At 48.3% G+C, this 13,258-nt stretch overlaps 2 non-coding genes across 2 annotated transcripts; one reads left to right on the top strand and one right to left on the bottom strand.

The window, feature by feature from the left end:
- The first annotated feature begins 7,055 nt into the window (after positions 1-7,055).
- LOC120596456 (5S ribosomal RNA) lies at positions 7,056-7,174 on the top strand. The gene has a single exon (XR_005651152.1). It is a non-coding gene; the product is annotated as a 5S ribosomal RNA (ribosomal RNA).
- Positions 7,175-12,742: 5,568 nt separating this feature from the next.
- Positions 12,743-12,861, bottom strand: LOC120596429 (5S ribosomal RNA). The gene has a single exon (XR_005651148.1). It is a non-coding gene; the product is annotated as a 5S ribosomal RNA (ribosomal RNA).
- Positions 12,862-13,258: the final 397 nt, after the last annotated feature.

A 13,258-nucleotide genomic window follows, 5' to 3' on the forward strand; every position in this document is an offset into this window, starting at 1 on the left:
CCATCTGTCAAACAAGGATTGGACCAGAGAGGAGCATTTCTCAAACTGCAGTATAGGGTTAGCACAGCATGAGAGAGAGAGAGAGAGAGAGAGAGAGAGAGAGAGAGAGAGAGAGAGAGAGAGAGAGAGATCAAACCTTGGCCAACCATGTTGGAAAAAGCCACTTAACACCTATTAAAATATTAAAGACTCCAAGGCCGTGCTGTCCGATATAGTAGTCACTAGCTACATGTGATTTTTTAAAACTAAAGTTAATTAAGATTAATTGAAATTTAAAATTCAATTCCTCAGTCTCACCAACCACATTGCTTGATAGACATGTGTGGCTAGTGATATCATACAGCACAGGAGTGATTAGAGCATTCCTTTGATGGCAGACAGTGCTAGTTGATGGTGCTGCAGACAGAAGAGGCCTGTTTCCCTTTAACCCGGATTTCCCACACACACTTGACCACACCACCTCTACAGAACACCTTTGACCAATGTAAGAAATGACACTGCCTCCAGGAACACGGTGTGGAAGGCGCTGAGCTAGAGAATCTCTCGGGGCCCTTCCAACTCCAAGAGTGGAGAAAGGGAAGCTTCTGGCAACTGAATTCCTCTTAGGGGAGAGAACAGCCTGTGTTCAGCAGGTCTCTTGGCTAAAAAGACATTGTGATTGTGGAGAGAGTGCCGCCTCGATTCAGCTGGGATGCAATGGGAAGGAGAGAGGGCAGAGAACTTAATTGTTCAGGGTAACAAAGGAAGTGGCATTTGGAGGGGAAGATGAGAGAGGAGAGGAGAATGGGGTTCAACTTGAGAGAGGGTCTGGCAATCTGGTGGGATGATGGAGCCAAGGCAGAAGGGAGAACCAGGGGCCAGGCTGGCTGAAGGACTCTTAAGAACAGAGCTCTGATGTTCAGTCATCTGTACACAGCTACATCGCAATGCAGCTCTTCTCACCCACCACTCATGAGTCAGTAAAAGTCTATCACATTTTGACACATGACCTTGGCGAAAATCAAGAAAAAAAGGGCTATGTTCCACCTTTGGACTTCCAGTAAGATAGAAAGGGCCTTCAAGGGAGTTGAGAGCTGAAGGAGATCAAGAATTCAGCAGAAGCAGGTTATATGGAAGGAGGAATTGAAGAGGTTCCCCTTCCCAAGAGTCCCCTGAGAGATTAAGAGGTGTAATGGTTCTAAAACATGTCCCACAAATGCTTTGACACTCTTCCCATTGAAATGCGGGATTTTGTACGTCCTCCCCTCGAATATGGATTCTGTGACTGCTTGACCAATAGAATACGGTGGAAGTGACCCAACTCTTAAGAGACTGGTAGGTTCCACTTCCTGTTTCTAGGGGCATTTATTCTTGAAATCCAGCTGCCATGTTGTGCCTAGGGCACATTAAGAGGCCATGTGTAGGTGTTCTGGCCAACAATCCCATATGACATTCCAGTTGATAACCAGTGTCAATGGCCAGACATGTGAACAAGGAAACCTCTAGATAACTCCAGTCTCATTCATCATGACTGCAACCGCACACACACACACACACACACACATGTCAAATACACAAACTCCTTGAGAGAGAACGCCTTAGCTGTGCCCAGTGAACCCATAGAATTGTGAGAAATAATATTAAAATGTTATTGCTTTAAGCTACAAAGTTTTGGTTGAATCATTTTGCAGCAATAGTTTAAATGGAAGAGAAGACAAGTCATTAATCGCATCACAGTGAGATAGGGTAGGAGAGCAAATTTTTCATGAGATCTGAAAGCATAGGGGGTGCATCAGCAAGGTGCTACACTTGGAGGATGATAGGGTGACATTTGGATGACTTGAGGTGCTGGCCCAGACACTGCCTAGGTGAGAGAATGAAAGGAGTCAACAATGACTCTAAGTTTCTATTTTGAGCAACTGTCCTCAGTGACAGCATGAGCTGAAATTGCGAGGAGAGGAAGAGGAAGAGCAGGTTTGGAGGAAGGTGATGAGACCAGTTCTGGATACACCGTTGCATTTGCAAAGTGTCTTCTGTAAATACCAGAATCTGCCGATAGATTAGTGAAAAAGATAAATTCTTCCTGGAAGCTTCGGCTCATATTTCCAAAGCAAAGGTTTGAGAAGTCCTAACCCAAATCTCATTCATAAGTACCCACGTTCATTAATTCACTCATTTTGTCCGTCATTCAGACAGGTAGATTCATGCTTAAGAGCACAGACTCTGGAGACAGACTGCCTGCATTCAAAGCCCAGCTCTACCTCTGAAGAGCTGCATGGCCTTGGGCCGATGACTTAATCTCTCTGTGCCTCAGTTTCCTTATCTCGAGATAGGAATGATAGTAACAGCACTTCTTTTCTTATAAAGATCAAAAGAGTATATCCAGGGAAAATTTCTTGGAATGGTGCTTGGAACATAACTACATAGTGCATGTTAGCCAGTGGTATTTAACAAGTAATTTTTGAGCATCTGCTATGTGCTGGACCCCATGCTGCACTGAGGATACATCCATGGCAAGACAGACACTGGCCCTGCCCCGTGAACCTTACATTCTAATCCTTATTTAGCACCTGGGCCCTATGTTTCCTCCAGCCCTATGTTTTCTTTCATATGTATTGTCCCATTTCCCCAATGGGGTAGGCACAACAGTGACTTAACCCCCATTTGACAGAGGTGGAAACTGAGGCCCAGAGGAGGCCATCGATGTCTTCTTTGCATAGTGCCTATCTGATGTCATAAATCTCTGTGTCCCTTCAACAAAGGCACTGTGACATGAGTGGCCTAGAGCCTCCATGTCTCTCTTGGTTAGCTGTGCTTCCCCTGCTTGCAACCCCTCCAGTGAATGAAATCACAAACATGGCCAGCCCTTGGCCGTGAGAAGAGATCTGCGTAGCCTCTCACCACAGAGGTTCTGGAGCCATGAGGTTGGGGGCATTGAGTTCGTCCTGCCCCTCTCCCTGCTCGGTCTCCTAGGTAAGGTGGGTGTTTTCCCACTTGCGATCAACAAAACCTTACCCAGTATCATCTTCGTGGATGCCTGGAATTCCACCATTCGTGATTCATTCTCTCGAGTTGAGCAATTGCTCCCAGGAACTTCTTTTCATCTCCAAAATTCCTCTGGGATGGGTTACTAACACCTTAGTGAGCTAAGAACTGGCCTTAAAGATGATCACCTTCCTTTTATAGATAAAGTCTTTCATAGATCCAGAAGGAGACATGACTTGCCCAAGGACGCATAACCAGTCTGCGGCAAAGCCAGCATGAGAAAGTAGCACTGCTTACACTGCTTCCTGTCCTGGTCAGAAGGACAGAGAGACACATGCTGCTCCTATGTGTCTTGTGCTGCTTTGCAGCCTGCAAAGAGCTTCCCCACCAGAACTCACTTGACCCATCCCTACAGGCAGGTCCGCCTCTTCCCTGATGTGGACATGAGTTGTCTGGGGGCTACCTTGACTGTTCCCTCTTCTGATGACAGAGCCAGTTTCATTATTTAGGGAACTAGCCCAAAGGTACTGTTCACTGGTCTGCCGCTGGATCCCCAGAGTGGCCCTTTCCAAGGCCTAGTTTAACAACTCCTTCCATTCTGTGGCAAGCTCCAGAGCCTTTCGATGCCATCTTTTTGTTTGTTCGTTTAAGTAAGCCAAAGTTGGTTTCTGTTGCGTGCTTCTAAAGAACTCTGATTGATAGGCCCATGTTACAGATGAGGTGAATGAGGTGTGGAGAGGAAACGTATATAAGAGATGGAGCCAGGACTCCAACCCAGGTGTCCTGCCTCCCAGCCCAGGCCCTTGCCTCACACCTCACTGCTGATTCTGAGCAGTTGGGGCCCGAGGAAAGAAGACAGAGAGGAGTGCAAGTGACCAGGCCTGAACCCAGAGAAAAATGTGGTTAATTGTGTGGTTTTGGAGTCAGGCAGACCTGAGTTTAAATCCCAGATCTGTTCCTTACTGGTGATGGGGCCTTGGACAAGTCATTTCATCTTCTCAGAGCTTACCTCCCCTCGGCTGTAGCATAAAGAAAATAGGACATTTTTATAGACATAGATCTTCACGGGGTAGATTTTAGTCTTCACACACCTTCTTTGGCTGGGTCCCCTTATGCAGCGAACAACCTGGACAACTGTACACGACAGCCCTACAGATAGACAATATCGCCTTTCTACAGTCGTTATGAAGACTAGATGAAGTAATGTACATAAAAGTCTTAGCACCATGCCCAACATTTAGTAAGTGCTCAATAAATAGTGGCTAGGTATTGTGACACCATCACCACAGGCTCATTCTGGAAGGTCTGTGGCAGTCTGTGGTGAAACTGCAAATCCTAAGCTCCTGGCTTTCTCACCACCCATCCCCAAACCTTACAACCTTTCCTGGATGGCCTCAGTGCCCTGCTTCTCCCTCCAGGGCTCTGCAGGTTTGGCCAGGCTACCGAGGAACAGAGTTCTGGCCTTGTCTAACACACCACAGCTTTCAGTTTGGCGAAGGCACAGCAATGCCAGGGCCCAGCTAGCAAGTCCTTCCAGCTCCAAGATTCTGAAGGTTCTAGTGGCCAGACTTGCCCTCCAGCCTCCTCTCTCAGACCTAAGACAGATGGAAATCAGAGTGCAGCGCATCCTCGGGCCCAGATGCAGCAGGCCCGGAAGCCCGTAGAGCAGCCCCAGCCCCAGCCCCCTCAGGCCTCCGCCCTCCTCTCTGGGCAGGCCCAAGCAGCCAGCGACAGGAATGGCTGGACTGAGGGCCTCTGGGAGAGCCACGTGTGCCAGCCCAGTGCCTGCCAGCTCTCAGGCTGATCTCACAATGGCTCCTTTCACCAGAGAGAGGAGCCGGCCCATTTGGAGCCCACGGGGTGATGTCCCAGGCCCCATGGGCATGGAGTGGGAGGTCAGGAAATAAGGAAGAGGTTGCTAAGGCTGGGAGAAGTGAAGGTACTTAGCAAACTCCCCCTCCCCCACCACCTATGTCAAGGTGACCACCCCACAACAGGGGCCATTGGGCCCAGCAGGGGGCGAGTAAGTGTGGAAGCAAATGGAAGGAAAGAGTTAGTCATGGGGTTCTGGGGAGCAGGGAGGCTGGCCCCTCAGCCCACACTCTTGCTGACATCTGCAGGCCCATAGCAAGAGGGTGACGTGGTCTTACTCCTTGAAACAGCCCTTCTAGTAAGAACTGGGGCATCCCAGCCAGGCATCTTTTGCACCCCCAACCCCACCCCTCTCCATGCCTTCTGCCCCAGGCCTCCAGGATCTTTTAAGTGAACTTGCATATTCCTGCAAGTATCTCTGCCCCCATCAGCATCCCTTCCTCAAAGCCCAAATATAATCTAAGCTGCTCAGTCCCTTAATTAAAGCCCTCGCAGCCTCCCTATTGCCCAAAGAACCATGACCTCTAGGTCCAGACCATCATTTTTGTCCACTCAGCTCCCATTCCTTTTCTTGCTAATCTCTAAATCCTTCTACTCCTGGGAAATCATCCTTCCCCAACTCTCAGTTCATGTGGTTTGGGTAAGACTTATGCCTAGGCAGAGGCATGTGACTGCAATTCGTCCAATCAGAGAATTCCACCACACTCCCACACAGTGATTGATTCAGGCATAGTCATGTGACCCAGTCCAGGGAATTAAATTCCAGAACTTGTGTTTAAACATTTGGAGAAATAAGTTTTTCCTTCCACCGGGCTTGGGACTGGGAGGGTGTCAGCCCGGAGCTGCCTCCATTTGGAAAGGGCTTGTTCCAGAGTGATGTCAACACATGGAGAAGCAGAGAGATGGGAGACCAAGTCTTGGTGGCATCATTGAACCCCTAGATCCAGCTGTACCTGAAGGAGATAAACCTAATTTTTTCAGTTTCTTGAGTCAATAGAGTGGCTTTTCATTTAAACCCCTTGGGATTATGTTTTCTCTCTCTCTCTCTCTCTCTCTTGCAACCTAGGAGTTCTGACCAACACGGAGGCCCTGTCTTATCTGCCATGCTCTGGACTCGTGGAACTTACTATTCATTCTCCCAAACACCACATGTATCCTGTGACTCCTGCTGGGCTCTCTGCTGGGAGAGGCTCACTTTTTTCCTTTTGTAGTCACTCAACTCTTAAAGGTCCAGTTCAAATACTAGTTCCTCCAAAGAGCCTTTCCCAACTCCTCCCAGGGAGAATTTGCTCCCTTTCTCCTGTCCAAAATAAAATGATTATTTGGCTGGATTATAGTGATTTGTTGGTACATTTGTCTCCTCCACTAGATTACTGAGTTTCTTGAGGGCAAGAATTGTGATTGCTCTTTCTTTTCTCAGTGCCCAGTATCTGGTCTGGCACATAGTAGGTACTCAAGAAATACTTGTGGCATGATCTGGATTGCCATCAGCTGGGAGGGCCCTGGCTGGGTGTTGACACTCTGGAAATGGGGCCCTGACTCTGGCACTACTTACCAGGCAGCTCTGGCTCATTTCCACCTCTGTGCAAATGCTGTTTGCTCAGCCTTAAGCGTCCGTCTCCCTTCAATCTAAAAATTCTGCTCATCCGTCCAGGAGCTCGGTGCCTTTAACGGTGTGATGAGAAAGCCGCTTTGGAGTCGGACAGCACTGGCAGAAGAAGTGGCAGAGTTGGGGTTGGAACTCAGGTAGCCGGGCTCTTAAGACCATTCTGTCTCGCTTCTTGCAAAACAGGGACAATACTAGAACCTTCTTCAGAAGGTGGCTGTGAAGTTTAACCTTCACATAAGTGTGAGGAGGATACCGCGGAGCTGAGCACTGCTGTTCTCACTGGTGTGTTCTGAGCCTGGTAGAGTCCACTCTTCCCAGAAAACCCTGGATCTCGGGGTCAGGCCAGAGGGAGTAGAGCTGTGGCTGGTCCAGGACGGCGTCCACTTGGCTCAGGCGGCTGCACTATAGCACTCTCTCTGCTTGGCAGAATGACTCTGCTCATAATGCTCATTTGTCCAGACGGTGGATCCACGGCGTTTGCATTCTCCGCACGAACTCCCCTGGGCCCGGAGGGGTGGAAGGGGATGGTGTGAGCTCCAACCAGGCCAGGGAAAGCTGCTGGGAATAAAAGGGGTGGTGGGATAGCCTCGTTTCTAAAAGTCCCAGCTCTGTCTACAGCCATGCCACCCTGAACATGCCGGATCTCATCTGATCTCAGAAGCTAAGCAGGGTCAGGCCTGGTTAGTACTCAGATGGGAGACCACCTAGGAAGACCAGGTGCTGTAGGCATTAAAAAAATAAAATAAAAAGCAAAAGCCTCAGCTTTGCCACTTTCTAGTTGTCAGAACTTGGGCAAATCACATCGTCTCCCTGGGCCTCGGTTCTTCCATCTGTGAAGTGGGGAAAGTAATGGTACCTCCTTCATCTGGTGGTGTGAGGATGAAAGAAGATGATGTATTTTGCAGTGTGTGCTGTGGGTACTCGATAAAGAACAGTTCATTCTTAGTCTCATTCTGCCGTTTGCTTAGCCAGGCCACCTGGGGTTCAGATCCCGCTCCACCACTTCCCGCAGTGTAGCCTCAACCAAGTTACTTAATCTCCCTGTGCTCAGTTCCTTGCTTATAAACTGGGGACAATGACAAAACAATAATAAAACTCCTAGGTGTCTGACGCATTGAAAGGGCTTCATCAGTGTTAGCATTGTTATTATTCTCCAGATCTAAGACCTTGGGCAACGACCTGCCCCTCCGCAAGCCTCCCTCCGTTTCCCCATTTGTTCAGTGCAGTTTAAACTTGACTGGAGGTGCCATTTGCTAACAGATTCCTGGGCTCCACCCGACTCTAATGACTCAGTCCTTCCAGGGGAGAGGCCACATGCCCTTTCTTCGAGGGCAGCTACTGTATCCTTCTTGTTCTTGCTCATGGCTCTGTCCCTGGAACCTAGCCTGGACCTGGCATCTGGTGGGCTTCACTAAATGTTTACTGAATTTATGTTTATCATGAAACAAACACTGACTTAGTGCTTCTTATGTGCCAGGCACTCTTCTGAGTGCTTTACAGGTATAAATACATCTATTCCTTACAATTTTGGAGAGAGAGACTATTATTATCTCCATGTTTTTGTTTTTACAGATGAGGCAATTGAGGCAGAGAGTTTACGTCATGTGTCCAGGGATTCAAACCCAGACCCTCCAGCTCCTGGGAGAATTCTCTAAACTTCTCTGACCCTGTCCCCTCTGTTCAGCAGGTGGAGTGCACCGTGTACCAGGTGGCATCCATTACTCATCTCCTGGGATGGGATTCTCCCATCCTCAGGGTGAGAGGCGGGGGCTGGCTGTGGGACGTGGGGAACTGAGCAATGGGCCCAGCCTCTGGGGGACAGCCTGCCAACACCTGTCACTCCACCAAGTTCAAAAAGAGCCTGGGCGCAGCTCACATCCTGCTGTTCTTCCGGAGCCCAAGAAGAGAACAGGAAAAGCCAAGAGGCCTGGCTTTGGCGCTGACTCATCAAGAAGTGGGCGAGCAGCCAGGTTGGGAAGGGTAAGGAGTGTGTTAGATCCATCCTTCCTTCTCTGGATACTCACTGGAATAAGGCTGAGCCCCAGAGCCAGGAGCCTGAATCCACCCCACCCAGAGCCGTGAGATGCTCAGACTGTGAGGGGAGGAAACATATGTTAGATGAAATCCTGGTCACGTAACTAACCCCTTTAGGAAGATGAAGGTCTTCGCTTGGCCAAATATGTCTGTGGCAGTCTTGGCTGTGAAAGGCACCACCCTTCCCCTGGCCACAGCCTGGAGAGCCGGAGGGCCAGCGGGGAGGCCTCGGGTGAAGAAGTAAGAGGAGACTTAAGAGCTGAAAACAGAAGGAGGGGGTGAGAACAGAGACATGGAGCCTGAAAAAAGAGCAACCTGTCTGTCTAGAGTCCATAAGTTCCTGGGGTGGAAATGTTCACTGGACTTTGAAGAATTGGGCTGTTTAATATTTGAATTCCAGTTGTTTAGTAGTGGCTCCCTCCACCGTCACCACCAACCTTCCAGAAAATCTGCCACACCCTAGCCTTGTGGCAGTGGTAAACTTGAGGAAGGGAAGAACGGGGCGGTGTCCCAGCAGTGACAGTGGCAGTGTGGACAGCACGCTGTAGAGCCAGATTATGTAGGTTTGACACACTATATGTGTAAACTTAGGTCTTGTCAGAGACTCTCTGAGCCTTGGTTTCACCTGCAAAACGGGAATGATAACGCAAAGACCAATTTTTTTCAGCACGGATATGAGTACCTTATGTGGATTATCTTATTTAAATACTTTCTACAACCCCATGAGGTAGGTGCTGTTTTCACATGAGGAAACCGAAGCAAAGCAGCTGGCTAAGTTTACACAATAAGTAGTAAGACTCAGGAGGTCTCACTCCAGAAAATGTGCTATTGACTATGACACAGATGGCATCTACCTATTAAGGTAGTTGTGAGTGTCAAGTGAATTTATGCATATAAAGCGCTCATAACACTGGCCAGGTCATAGTAAGCTCTTGTGCTATGATTAGTGAAAATGTGAATACCTAACTCAATTGGCTTAAACATTAAGAGAACTTATCATTTCACCACCAAGAAGTCCCACAGCATTCCTGGCCTCTGGATCAGAGGTGATTCAGTGGTTCAGTGATGGCATAAGGAGCCAGGAGCTTTCTGTCTCCTGCTCTGCACTCTGGCTTCCGTCCAAGGGTGGCAAGGTGGCTGCCAGCAACACCCGGAGCATCTTGCATCCTTACTTTTCTCCAGCAAGAAAAAGAGGCTGTGCCCCTAGCCAGACAGCTAAGGCCTGCCTTTCAGTCTGATTGGGCAAGGTATTGTGGATGCAACTTTAAAGAACTTGAGACACTTCTCAGCTGGAGGACCTGAGAGACCCCTGGGTTACACAAATAATTTCTATACAATGTGCTCATCTAGTGTCTAGTGGTGCCGGATCCAGAGGAGGAAGAGGTTTATTTGGACTGAGGGTGGAGGTGTGTTTGTGGGAGGCTCCCTGGAGGCTTTGCCTCTGAATCCTGAAATATGAGAAAGATTTCCTCAGCCGGGAAAGCCTGGGCAGAGGGTCAGAGGGTACAGCCTGAGCGAAGATCTGTGGGCTTCGGGAAGCTGGGGCTTGTGGGCAGGATAGGGGGGTTGGGGAACGTGGAGACAAGACCCTCAGAACACAGAACTCTCTCCTCCCTACCTCACCTCTGGGCTGGGAGGACCAACATAATAACAGCTAACCATACTGAGTGCTTACTACATGCCCGCACATCACGGGCATTTAATCATCATGACAGCTCTTTGAGGAAGTCCTGTTACTCTCCATTTTACAGCTAGGAAAAGTGAGTTCCGAAGAGGTTAAGTAATTTGCCTCAAGTCACACTGCTGGCAAGGGCAGAGCTGGGATGCAAATCCAGGCAGTCTGACCCCAAACATGTACTTTAAACATGTCCTGAACCTCCCTGGCCAAGCCCCCAACCCAGTAGGGAGCAAGAGAGCAGAGGGCAGGAGAGAGAGAAGTCCCATCAGGCCGTGAGTCACTGCAGCTGGTGGTGGCCACAGCAGGGGGAGACCTGCATCTGGCAGACAAAGGCAGGAAGCCAGGGGTTTTGTCTCTGATGGCCAGGAAGTTGTCCTCAAGCCCCCAACCACGGGCCTGAGAGACAGGGAGAAGATGGGGGAGCTGACCTGTAAAGGGGCTCAGCAGACCTTACTTACTTCATAGGACTTGACTTTTCCATCTTCGTCTTCTCATTTGAAGTAATAATCATCCTCGTTATTTCAAATATCATGCCATTAGGAGGGGGCAACTGGGATGCAGTAAAGAATGCAAAGCTGCTTTTTACCATGTCACTTAGAGGTTATTTATTTTTCTTATTAAAGCAGAAATCCTGAATTGAAAATGGTAGCAGTGATTGCCTTTGTGGCTTAGCTTTTCATTCGACTTTTCTACTTTTTGGGGTTTTGCCCAGTATTCTTTACAATAAACATATTTTACTTTTTAATGGGCTCCTCCTGAAAAGAAGATCATTAAAATTCATTATGAAAATTCCTCCATGGGATACATCTACATAAACCTATGCATATATGCATAGAATGTCTTTGGAAGGCAATCCAGGGAAATGATTAAGTGTGTGGCCTTGGGGAAGAGAAAAGGGAGACTTGGGTGCTGGGGAGGGGGTGCCTTTGAGTGTAGGCTTCATGAGACTGCTGGAATTGTTATTTATTTATCTTACCGTATGCTCGCATAACCTGTCAAAAAAGTTTTGTTATTATTATTTTTTTAAGTCAAGAAAAACAGCCAGACCCAAGTCCCAAATCCCTACTGGGTTCCACAGTTGTCACCCTTGGGATCCATCTCTGGGCTCCCCCTCTCATTCTCTGTTCTGGCTCTTTAAGAGACACCCCTTTTAGAGAGACTCTGGGTCTGTGGAAGTCTCCCAGCCAAGTGCCTGTTTCCACAGAAGTAGGTGCCTGGCATTTGAAGGAGCAAAACTACAAAGATGCTCCCCAGCCTTTCCCACTTTGCATACCCTTCGCCGAAAGTGTTCACATTAATAAGGTTCCCCTCCTCCCATGCCATCGACATGGAGGACGCTGCCCATGGGCAGGCAGCTGCTCTTCACTGGATCCTCAGGGTACCTCCACACCAGGAAAAGAGGCCCCATTTCTCAGAGCAGTACAAGGCCACCCCAACTGGTCCCTGCCCTTCTATCTAGCTTTATCTTCTCCACTGCCCCATCTCAGACTGATGGCTGGGCACCAATAGGACCTGCCACCTCAAGTCACTCACCTCTTGCCTGTGCACGAGCTGTTCCCTCTACCTGAACAGTCCCACTCCCTCACCTGCCCAGCTAATATCTACTCATCACACGAACCTCATTTTAGATGGGTTCTCCTCCAGGAAGCCCTCCTTGATCTTGTCAGGGGCTCTCTTCGGTCTCCCATAGCACGTTGGGATTTCTGAGCGCAGAATTCTAGCTGTGCCACTTTGACATTGACTGAGTGACTCTGGGCTAATTACCTAACTTCTCCGTATTTCAGTTTTCTCATTTATGAAACAGTGCTTAGCTCAGAGTTGTAAAGATTACACGACTTAATCCAGATAAGATGCTCAAAATAGTGCCTGGTACATAGTAAACACTTGATAACTTTTGGTTCTTATCACACCATACTTGGGATTGCCTGTTTATCTGTCTCTCCCCCTAGACTGTGATGAGCTTCTCGAATACTGCGGCTGGATCGTGTCATCCTGATGTTCAGTCAGGGCCTGGTACATATTTAAACAAATGAAATAATCCATTCAAATCAATCAACTTTTTTGAGCATTTGCAAGGCATGTGAATTATCTAATACTCCGTGTCAGAGACTGGGCTACACACTAAGTACTTTCTATACATTATTTCATTTAATCCTTGTGATGAGGGTTTGAGTTAGGTACTTGCAGCCTGCCCATGTCACAGATGGGTAAACTCTATCCCCTTTATCGGTTTTATTTTTTCATTGCAGCACATATTATGTGTTTATTTGTCTGTTTGTGATAGAGCCAGACTCCCAACTAAAACGGAAGCTCTGTGAGAGCGGAGACTATTCTGTGGTATTCATGGGGCCCAGAACAGTGTCCAGCACGTAGTGGGTGAGCAACTTATATGTGTGTGAAACACCCTTTGCCTCCGGAAAACCTTGATTCTCCTCCACCCCAGACTGAGACGATGCCCCCACACTGTGCTTTCATTACACGTGGCAATTATGTGTACTTCCCCCAACCCAGCAGGTTGACCTCACAGGTTGCAAGGACCTTGTTAGCTTACAATTCCTTATTTTTAATTTTTAATTTTTTTTTTATGCCGACAGCACCTGGTTTTCCTAGGTGGTCTCCCATCCAAGTACTAACCAGGCCCGACCCTGCTTAGCTTCTGAGATCAGATGGGATCGGGCACGTTCAGGGTGACATGGCCGCAGACTTTATATTACTTCTTAAAATGTGGTTTTCTTGGCCATCCCGCCAACTCCAAAAGGGCAGGGCCTGTGGTTAATAATAAGAGTAATGACGAACATTTGTGGAGTATTTAGCGTGGGCCAGCTCTCTATATGATGTATCCCCTTCAGTAGTTCCCAGAAGTCTCTGAAGTATGATGTTGTCTGCACTTTATGGGGGAAGAAACTGAGGCTTGTGGAGGTGAGGAGGCTTGCTGCAGGCGAAGTGACTAGTGAGTCACTTGCTAGCCGTGCCTGACCCAGGCAGTCTGAATTTAGTATTGAGGTCCTTAACCTCTTCAGAAAAGACAGCAGTCATTTATACCATAAACTGAGCAGGGAGCACTTGACAAGTGTCTTCTGACTGCCCCCTGACAAGCAGGA

The sequence above is a fragment of the Pteropus medius genome, unplaced genomic scaffold (assembly GCF_902729225.1).
Source record: "Pteropus medius unplaced genomic scaffold, Ma_sr-lr_union100, whole genome shotgun sequence".
Taxonomy (NCBI): domain Eukaryota; kingdom Metazoa; phylum Chordata; class Mammalia; order Chiroptera; family Pteropodidae; genus Pteropus; species Pteropus medius.